The sequence below is a fragment of the Heloderma suspectum genome, chromosome 3 (assembly GCF_057233095.1).
Source record: "Heloderma suspectum isolate Gila_16-S chromosome 3, 16-S_ref, whole genome shotgun sequence".
In the NCBI taxonomy this organism is placed as follows: Eukaryota; Metazoa; Chordata; class Lepidosauria; order Squamata; family Helodermatidae; genus Heloderma; species Heloderma suspectum.
In genome coordinates this window covers 109,208,503-109,219,768 of record NC_139460.1, presented here as the reverse complement: position 1 = coordinate 109,219,768, position 11,266 = coordinate 109,208,503, and the positions used below count along the sequence as shown (strand labels likewise).

At 39.9% G+C, this 11,266-nt stretch overlaps 1 protein-coding gene across 6 annotated transcripts in view; it reads left to right on the top strand.

Moving 5' to 3' along the window:
* REPS2 (RALBP1 associated Eps domain containing 2) overlaps window positions 1-11,266 on the top strand; it is a 112,486-nt gene that overhangs the window by 513 nt on the left and 100,707 nt on the right. The window lies entirely within an intron of this gene.

Genomic DNA, 11,266 nt, shown 5'->3' with positions numbered 1-11,266 from the left:
GTAAATAAGCCAGCGGACCCCCCCCGCCCCCCCCGCAGGGCACCGTCAGGCTCAGAATAGGCGGCAAGAGACACGAGAGGGTTCCTGGGCATGTACAGAATGCCTTCATAGCAAGGACAGTTTGGGGGCGAGGTGGTCCAGGTCCGAGGGCGTCAAGCCTCTCCAGAAAGGGTTGGGCTCTGGCACTTCTTTAAGGAAGCAAATAAAGCGCGGGGAGGTTTGCCTGTGACCTTCCTCCTTTTTAAGAGAGTGGTTCGTTCGCCGGATAAATGCTCAGTATTCAAGAGCATTTCCTTAACTTGAGTTTTTGTCTTTTCCCTCGCTGACGCACGCGGCTGATATTTGTTGTTGCAGCAAACGCAGAATGTTTGTCTTCTGCTCTAAAAATGTGTGTGCTCTTCTTTCCGTTTCCCTTCCCTTTAATTGGCGAGTTCCGTATTTTCTACTTCATGGATAAAGGAGAGGACAGAGAACGGTGTTTAAACCCCGATCTCTCCAAATTACAGGGTAGAGGCAGACCTTTTCAGTACAGAGTTGTAGAAATATGTCTGGATGCTGGAAGCTTGTCAAGGTATATGCACTGAACTCGCAGCAACTTCGGGCACAATCCTATGCACGTTTAGGCAGAAAAAAGTCCTCCAACTCCCAGCATTCCCCAGCCAGCATGGCTGGCTGGGGAATGCTGGGAGTTGTAGCACTTTTTTCTGTCTAAACGTGCATAGGATTGCACCCTTAATTATTTTATTTATTTTAAAAGCTTATATCCTACCTTTTTCCCGGAAAGGCTACTCAAGGCTGCAAACAGATAAAAACAGTCATATTTAAAACCATCTTAAAAACCAAATTAATACTCCACAATACTAATAACAGTGTGTAAGAACAGCAGTTAACCCTAAGGGCTAAAACACATATATTTAACTTTTTTTTTTTTTAAAGAGGGGGAGGCCTCTGGTTCTCTTCGCCCATCTTAGTGGTGAGAGTGGCTGACTGGGAGCCGGGAGATCCGGGTTCTAATCCCCACTTGGCCATGGAAGCTCACTGGGTGACTTTGGGCCAGTCACAGACTCTCAGCCCAACCTACCTCACAGGGTTGTTATTGTGAGGATAAAACGGAGAGGAGGATAATGTAAGCCGCCTTGGGTTCCTTGCAAGAGGAAAAAAAGGCGGGATATAAATGCAATAAATAAATAAATATCCAACTTCTAGGTTTGGTCTTTGAGAAAAGTAATCCATTTAAATCCACATGACGATACAAGTGTAGTTCCCATTAAAACTCTTCTTCCACTCCCAGGTTATATGTTATTGCAGGTATCAGTTCATGGATTTTTCATTCTTGAATGCTGTTTATTAGGTAAGTACATCAGGCCTCAATGCTGGCGTGTTTTAGGCGTTTATTGAAAACATACCTGTTTGCTTTGGCTTTCCCCCAGTCATGAACTATCTTTATACCAACGTCATGATACGTGTGTGTGTGTGTGTGTGTGGTCTTTTTTGTTTGTTTTGTTTTTGTTTGTTTTTTATTCTTTTGCAAACCACTTCTGGATTTGTTTCTAATGAGAAGTGGTATATAAATATTGTTAATAAATAAATACATGTATTTCTAATGTACTGGAACTGCTATTTATTTCTCATTGGGAGCCAGATTTATAGATTGCTACGGAAGGGAGCCTTAGCTTTATGCTGTCTCATCATCCCATTTCCTTTATTTCCTCTGAAGTCTAAAAAGGGAAATGAAAACAAATGAAAACTATAGTAACAGTTGCAGCTGTTCAGGCTCACACAGTTTGTTATTGTTTGCCATATACCTCCACCACTACCAGCTGCAGAAATGCTGTAGCTGTCTTTCTGTAATAGACATCATTTCTGGATCTGCCTTTTTTTTTTTTTTTTGCAAGCCTCAGTCTCAAAATTTGGCTCATGAGCCTAGCATCACTACTTTAAATGTCCATTTAAAATATTTCGCTAACAGGTGCTGTTTCACTATCAAGGTGTTTAATATTTTTGTCACTGGTGGAAGATATACAGTTATTAGTGTGCTAATTTATATTTGTGGTATCAGCTAATGTCATGGGTTGAATTCAAGACTGAGACCCTTTGGGATATGAGATAAATATTATTCATGCATACCATTCCAGTTACAAGGGAGACTTGAGTTTTTACATTTGGTTTGAGAGTTATTTGCCTTGATCCAGGGAACTTTGAATACAGAGGAAAGCTGCACACGTGCTTCTATTCCATTCTTAGAGACCTCCTGGCCTCAAAATGACTGGAGCTGTCAGAGGAGAGAAAGGGATATGCCCAGGCAGCATCACATTGCCCCATTCCCAACCATCACCATCCCACAGAACTAAGAGGAAAAGCACACATTAAATAGTGCCCATAACAGAGGGCGCTGTCCTAGTATCAATTATACATAGGCAACTTCTGTTGATTTCAGTTGGATTTATGTGTGGTCAAATAAGTTCAGGATGGAGCCAGAAAGTACACTGTACATAAAAGCCAGTTATTGTATGTATAGCTGTGAGAGCTGGACTATAAGGAAGGCTGAGCGCTGAAGAATTGATGCTTTCGAACTATGGTGCTGGAGAAGACTCTTACAAGTCCCCTGGACTGCAAGGAGGACAAATCAGTCCATCCTAAAGGAAATCAACCCTGAGTGGTCATTGGAAAGACAGATACTGAAGCTGAAGCACAAATATTTTGGCCATGTAATGCGAAGAGAAAACTCCCTGGAAAAGACCCTGATGCTGGGAAAGATTGAAGGCAAAAGGAGAAGGGGACGGTAGATAGCATCACCAATGCAATGAATATGAACCTGAGCACACTCCGGGAGAGAGCGGAGGACAGGAGGGCCTGGCGTGCTGTGGTCCATGGGGTCACGAAGAGTCGGACACGACTTAACGACTGAACAACAACAACAAAGAGTTCTCACTCCCGCTCCTCCCTGTCCCAGCAGCTGACTTCAGCATTCACACTACATGGATCCAGACATGGTCATATGTTCTCTTCCTTAGATTTTGTTAATGGATTAGGATTAAGAAATCTTGGCAGGTGGTAAAGGCAGGTATATTTGACATTTATGAATGGTAGTTCTGAATCAGATCTACGTAGCTGACCACTCTAGTAGATAAAGCTGTATTGTAAAAGTGATTGCACATCAGCAATCAGTTATTAGTGCATTATTTCCTTGGTTTTTAATTAACTTTTGCCTATGGAACTATATGGGATTAATCTATAGCATAGCTTCTAATAATATTTGAAATTGTAGAAGAAAACATAGAATTTGTAGTTTAAGTATAAGAACTTAAGAAATGCTTTTCAAAGCACTTGTTGCACATCAGAGATAAGTATTTTAAAATCCAAGTTGGGAAGCTGGTAAAACTAGCCAAGCGTTAAAAGACACTTAATTGTTTGCTGATTCCCTAGAAATTGTCTGTAGTTAATTGTTTACTACTGTACCCATGTAGGTACTTATTACACTTCTGAGTGATTTTGTTTTGATTTCTGAGATGTCTTATCTACAGAAGGTTATCTATAGCACATTCCACCAAGCAATGTTCCCTAGCATAGCTCTAACCAAGGTGCATAAGAGAATAGTAAATAGCGGACTTTATCCCATGCCTGGAAATACATTTTTCATTTAGTTGGGAATTTCTTCCTGTGGTTATGATGTAAAGGAAGGATTATCTCTGAACATGCCTGTAGCAGTGTTTGCATTGTTTCTTGAGTGCTATCTCTACAGAAGTGATGTTGGGTTGCTTTGCAGACCTAGCTACAGAATTTATTTTGTACCAGGTCTTCATAAAATCTACATTAGTTTGTGACATTTGCAAAAATACACACTGGTTGTCCTAAATTCTACAGAAGTCTTATTTTAAACAAGACATTACTTACGACAAACTGAGTTATGTGTAAAAACGGACAGAGTGATGCGAAGAACTCTGTGTAGTCACTTCCTGCTCCCTTATGTTGTAATGATCCTTTATTAGTAGAGCAGATTGTAGCAGGTCAGACTCCAGGTGTGCAGACTGTTGAAGTCAAATGAGCCCTAACATTTATTGTCATTTCAGTCTAAGTCCTAACATTTCACCAGGTTAGACAGGCCTTGGAGGTTGTAACACTTCAGACAGCCAGAATATCAAAACACTGGTACTGCTAGGAACCCTTATGGAATTGAACTGAAAAAATAGTCTCTGTTGGCTGCATGCTTTTGGAGAGCAAGTGTGAATTGGCAGAGGATCAAGGCATAGTAGGATACCACCTTGGGCTTTCTCGGCAATAGATCAGGTTTTAGGTGCCTTTTAAAAATAAATATAAGGATTTAGAAGCGTTTCAATTTTATATTTCTCTATGCAGGACATTACAACCTTCTAATAATGTCTGAAACTATCTCTAAGTAATAGATAGATAATGTAGTGGAGGGCGGTGGAATCCAGTACATTTAAAAGAGGGTCTTTCATGGGCAACTGTGTGTGGGCACTGTTTTGACACTTCTTTTAATCTTTTTGCCCTAAGGAAAACAAAACTCATTTTTGTTTTTGTCCAAAGAAAATATTTTCCTTTTAAAATGGGCTAGACATGTGAGGTGACAGCTTCATATGGGAATTCGCTGCCAGTAGTAGAAGGAAACACCAGTTTTACGGAGAGGCTGCCAGCTAATATTAGTGTGTTTCTTTTGAAATAAATATACCAGTTGACATTTTCACTGTTAGAATATTTACTCATTAGCATGTAGCATCTTAATCAAATCTTGAGCTGTTTGAAACTGGCATGTTTAAATGGCCTTCCTTAATTCTGCAGTATAGGAGATCGTTAGGAAGCCAGCGTAAGACAAATTCTAATTTCATGCCTTTGCCATTATGCCTGGAGTTCTCATAACGATTTGACATCATGGACAGGTTATGATACTCTTAAATGCATGGCTACTGTGATGGAGATACCATATATGTGGTTTGTAACAGTTTGACAATGTGTAACCCACCTTTCTGCATTAGCTTGTTGCTGTCCTTTCCTCCCCTGCCCCCCCCCCCTTGGTTTCCAGTGAAATTGACAAGGCTGGGGAAAAGTTTTGTCAGTCTTATGGATGCCCAATCAGCTTTTCTTTTTAAAAATCAAAGTGTTACTGTGTGCACCATTGTTGGTTTAAAAAAAAAGTTATTGAAATTGGTAAGACTCCTAACCATATCGGTCTCACTGAAAACGAGAAAGGCAAGGGATAGTGAAGGAAAAATAAATGATGGTACTGGAGATACTCACATTCATGGAAAAAGAGAGGAATCTGGAAAGGGAACCGCACTTGCTAATGTATGAAGTGACACTTTTCAAAAGGAAGGACCAGCTAAACATGAAAAAGCCATTCCCAAATGTGTACAATCTATGGAAAAAATGATAGATGAAGGACTCAGAATGTGCTTCATATAGAATAAATATGTTCATGGGTGACACAGTTCAGAAAGGGTGAGATGTGATTAAAAATCTACCTTCATGAATGACCATCAATCAATTTAAAAATGTGATTACAAGCACGTTTAAAATTGCATTTCTCCCTTTCACACATGCATATCAGTTGTATGAGAGAGGCTCAAAATGGCTTTAAATAACACTGTGAAATTGGTCTTAATCTTAACAACAGATGACTAACCCAAGCCAATATGAAAGAAGCAATGTTGAACCAAAAGTCATAATGTTTACAATATGTTTACACCACACTTACAATTCTAGAATTTGATTAATCTTACTCTACAGATAATAGCTTGTGACTAAAAATGCATAATTACTACAGAGCATTTTTAAGCTGGAAGAAATTTAGTCTGCATACAAAAGCAAATTAGTACTTGATGTAAGTTAGTAATTTTGCCTTCAAAAATATATATATTTTTAATTATCTTCCAAGATATGTGTCTCAGAATGTCTTCTGAAGTGTTTGTTTCATTAAAAGACAAGATAGTATTTTAGATTAGACAAGCAGCCTATTTGATCTGACAGCAAACCTCTCCAAGAAAGCTGAACTATGAATTTTGTAAAGCTGTGGAACAAGTCTGTCACCTGCATCAGCTTGATACCATCAGGCTTATGTTCGTTAAAGCTTATTGAAATGCTGGTGCCAAATATATTAATTGCTGCTCAGCAGGTGGTCACTGTGGCTGTTGCAGCATTTTTTTATTATGACCAGTCATGTGTGAACTGGCTTTAAAGGACTGCAGGCAAGCAGTGCACCTGTTCTTATCATATTGTGATCCAGGAATGCATCCTTAGAAGGATACACACATCTTACCAAAGGATATTTTATTTGCACAGTGTTCTGAAGCATCTGCTTGATATATTCTGGCAAGGATATGTATATTTTGTATAGCTTACCGAAACTACCACTAATGCAGAAAATCTTAATATAATGGGGAATCAAAAGTGAAAATTTTCTCTGTAATTTTAGGTTGCTAGGTGCTACTAGATTCTAAAAATAATTATTGCTGTAGTGGAATGTTTGTTGGTTGATGGCATTTTCCGTATTACCAGTTCTATACAATGATGTCAAAGAAAAATGTTCCTGTACAATTATGATTAGTGATACTGCATGTTTTATAGTGAATAGCTATTCAGATAATATATTGGATAGATATGCTTTCTCCAACATTTGAAGCAACATTCTTGATATAATATTGTGACGTATGAATGTAAGAGTTGATTTTGCTAAGTGATCCTGCCAAACAAAGGAGGGGCCATAGCTCAATGGTAGAGCACATGCTTTGCATGCAAAGGTCCCAGCTTTCAACCCCTAGGATTTCCAATTAAGAGGTCTTGAGAAACAGGGCTGGAAAAAACACTTGCCACTGGGCGAGCCACTGTTCTTCAGAATAGACAATACTGGGTTAGATGAACTACGGGAATGACCCCATGTAAGGCAGTCTCCTATGTTCATTCACACCCCATGTCTTGAGTGAGGAACCTCTTTATCTCTCAGACAACAGCTACATTATCTTGTTTTTCTTTGCTGTTCTTAATGGGTTAATTTATCTTTATGGTGATTTGTTACTATAGTTACTGCACAGTATTGTTGTCACTAGTATAATAAGTCTAAGTAAGATGAAGAGATAAGAAAACTATATGGTTTTCTTGAAGACAGTTGAAGAACAAAATGCCAGTACTTTTGTTTTTCTTACAGTGATCAGTAAGGTCCCATGGCAAGTGACACTAACGAGAAAAGGAGTCCAAGATGGGTGGGAGCTTTTAAAAAAGGAAATTCTCAAGGCACAATCACAAACAATTCCAACAAGAAGAAAAGGTGGAAGACAACAGAAGAAGCCCATGTGGTTTCACAAAAAGCTTAGGGATGACCTGAAAACAAAAAAGGACACATATAGGAAGTGGAAAGAAGGCCAAGTAACAAAGGAAGAATACAGGCAGGTGGCACAGAATTGCAGGGATGGCGTCAGGAAGGCTAAAGCTGAGAATGAGCTGAGGTTAGCCAGGGATGCTAAAACAATAAAAAGGCTTTCTTCAGCTACGTGCATAGTAAAAGGCAGAGGAAAGAAATGGTGGTTCAGCTATTAAATAAGGATGGCAAAACGATAACAGATGACAAAGAAAAGGCAGAGGTGCTCAATTCCTACTTTGGCTCAGTCTTCTCCCAAAAGAAGGTCTATGGCCCCCCTGGCCAAGGTGAATTACAGGCTGAAGGGGCAGGATTGCAGCTTGAGATCGATAGGCATATGGTCAAGGAACACCTAATTACTTTGAATGAATTCAAATCTCCAGGGCCAGATGAACTGCATCCTAGAGTAATAAAGGAACTGGCAGAAGAGCTCTCAGAACCTCTGTCTATTCTCTTTGAGAAATCATGGAGGACGGGGGAAGTGCCAGATGACTGGAGGAGGGCTAACGTTGTCCCTATCTTCAAAAAGGGTAAAAAGGAGGAACCTGGGAACTACAGACCAGTCAGTCTGACATCAATCCCTGGGAAAATTCTGGAGCAGATGATAAAGGAATCCATCTGTAAGCACCTTGACAACAATGCCGTGATTACTCGAAGCCAACATGGATTTGTCAAAACAAGTCCTGCCAGACAAATCTGATCTCATTTTTTGATCAAGTAACCTCCCTTGTAGACCGTGGGAATGCTGTAGACATCATATACCTCGACTTCAGCAAAGCTTTCGACAAAGTGCCCCATGATATCCTGATGAGCAAACTAGCTCAAAGTGGGCTAGATGAAACAACGATCCCGTGGATCCACAGTTGGCTACAGAATCGGACTCAAAGAGTGCTTATCAATGGGACCTTCTCAAACTGGGGAGAGGTAACGAGTGGGGTACCACAGGGCTCAGTCCTGGGCCCAGTGCTCTTCAACATTTTTATTAATGACTTGGAGGAGGAGGAAGTGCAGGGAATGCTGATCAAATTTGCAGATGACACCAAATTGGGCGGGATAGCTAATACTTTGGAAGAAAGAAACAAAATTCAAAGTGATCTGGATAGACTGGACAGAAATGAAGTGGGCAGAAAACAACAGAATGACATTTAATAGGGATAAATGCCAAGTTCTGCACCTAGGAAAAAGAAACCAAATGCACAGTTACAAGATGGGGGATACGTGGCTCAACAACACTACAAGCGAGAAGGATCTTGGAATTGTTGTCGATCACAAGCTGAATATGAGCCAACAATGTGATGTGGCTGCAAAAAAGGCTACTGCTCTTTTGGGCTGCATTCATAGAAGCATAGCTTCCAAATCCCGGGAAGTACTAGTTCCCCTCTACTCAGCACTGGTTAGGCCTCATCTGGAGTACTGTGTCCAGTTCTGGGCACCACACTTTAAGAAGGATGCAGACAAACTGGAGAGGGTTCAGAGGAGGGCAACCAAGATGATCAGGGAACTGGAAACAAAGCCCTATGAAGAGAGACTGAAAGAACTGGGCATGTTTAGCCTTGAGAAGAGAAGACTGAGGGGGAGATATGATAGCACTCTTCAAGTACTTGAAAGGTTGTCACAGAGAAGAAGGCCAGGATCCCTTCTTGATCATCAGAGTGCAGGACACGGAATAATGGGCTCAAGTTACAGGAAGCCAGATTCCGGCTGAACATCAGGAAAAACTTTCTGACTGTAAGAGCAATACGACAATGGAACCAATGACCTAGGGAGGTGGTGGGCTCTCCCACACTGGAGGCGTTCAAGACGAGGCTGGACAGCCATTTGTCAGGGATGCTCTGACTTGGATTCCTGCACTGAGCAGGGGGTTGGACTCGATGGCCTTGTAGGCCCCTTCCAACCCTACTATTCTATGATTCTATGATATTTAACTATAATTTAATTGGGTGTTTGATCCCAACACTCATGTCAGCATCAAAGCAGTTATATAAGAGATAAAGAATCAGATATGATGTAAAGATTCTGAGACTTCTGCATGGGGAAGATCACTTCTCTTAAAATTGGCTGTGCCAAACTCTCTTTCTAATGTAAATCTGGTTGCGTGTGTGCACATATCACAGAAGAAATATTTAACTCGTATGCCTCTCTTGGACTTTTTCATATTTTATTATATATTTTATATCAATGTTACTTGGCAATGAATAAGCACATGTTTAAAACAAATTTCAGAAAAAAGAGAAAGGGTGTTTAAAAAAACCTCTACTCATAGTTATTTGTAGGCGTTAACTACCAGAGTAGCTCTCCCATGTTTAGAAGAAAGAATTTTTCTTTTTGCATAGGAGGGTATTTTGTTAAATCACTGTTCATAAAATCCCCTCTTTTTGTTTTTAAATCTCTCCCTGGGTTCAAGTATGAGGTCTGGTTTTATTGTGAGTCCTGCTAAGATGCATAGACTTATATATACATATATGTGAGGGCATAAATCTAACAGTATGAAAAGGATGCCTCCACATCAGGGATGGACATGGTTGCCCATGAGCTGTTGCAATCATGCAGATTGCAGCAGCCGAGTGTCCACTCTTCCACGTCGAAATGCTGGAACATATAACTATTGCCTCCACATAATCCCAGGCAGCAATAATGTGGGACCTTGAAAGCATTTGCACTGGGGCACAATGTTCATGTCTCTACAAAATCCTGACTTGGGCCCAAATGATAACACCTGCATGTGTTTACAGGTGCCAATAGAAGGAAAGGGGCGGGGGGAGCAGCAGCAGCAGCAGCCAGGATCTGTTCCAAAGAACTGAGCAACTAGTTCTGCTTGCCCAGGTGGTATGTGTTTGCATGTGTGTTTAATTCCATTGTCTCCCAGCAACAACATTTTACTCCATCTCTTCAACTAGTCTTGATGGATAGTGCATAAATCTAGAGCAAGAATCCAAAATCCAAGTAGAACATCATGGCAAACTATTATTTGAAACTGAGGAGATGCTCAGAGTGCATTCTGATGTGGAATAGGAACCTGCAGTTCAGAAGAAAAAAATAACGGGCTCATGAAAAACCTTGTGTTGCATAACTAGCCCCAGATTTCATAAGCAGTTCTGCACTAGGTAGTAGCTACTCCATTTGTAGTGAGATACTGTTGCAAAAATGATAAATCGTGTGACATCTTTAAGGTCTTGAGGATTGAATTTCATCTTTAATCCATGGCTTTTTAGCTTGAGTATACATATGTCAAGAGTATTTAAAATGCAATTTATATCAAGAAATAAGCTACATAAGAACATCAAGGATGCAAAGCTAATTCCACCCTTTAAGTCTTCGCTCTGGATAAAAATATAATTTCAACTAATCTGACAAATTTGATTTTTTGCTTGTCACAAAGCTTTGATCTTTCACTCACACTTTTTAAAAGTCAGTCGTCATTGTGAAGTCCAGTAACATTCTTGACAGTTTGAGTTTCTTGAGTTTTATGTTTGCCCAATTATTTTCATTTGAGCTATCTACAAACTGATGGAAGTAGGTATGTTAGACCACAGGTGATCAGCATCTTCAGGGTTGAAAGCTACACTGGAAATAACTGTGATATTCAAATCTATATTTGTAACAGTGCAATCCAGAAAGTTAAATTAAAAAGCCTACAAATTTAAGCATAAATTTTCAACTACATAAAGGGCTGAATCACAGCTTCAACCACTAATAAGGTATATTTTAATTACAATGTGTATACATGCATACACAGTATTAAAACTGTGAAAATGTGGGCTACAAATGTGGGTATTATTTTATATAATCTCAGGTGAGGCTTTCTCGTGGATTATGTGAGTTCCATTGCTTTAAGTTGCTGTTCTGAAATATATTTGTTCATATGGAATATCTGAGGTGAATTACTCTGCTTTAACC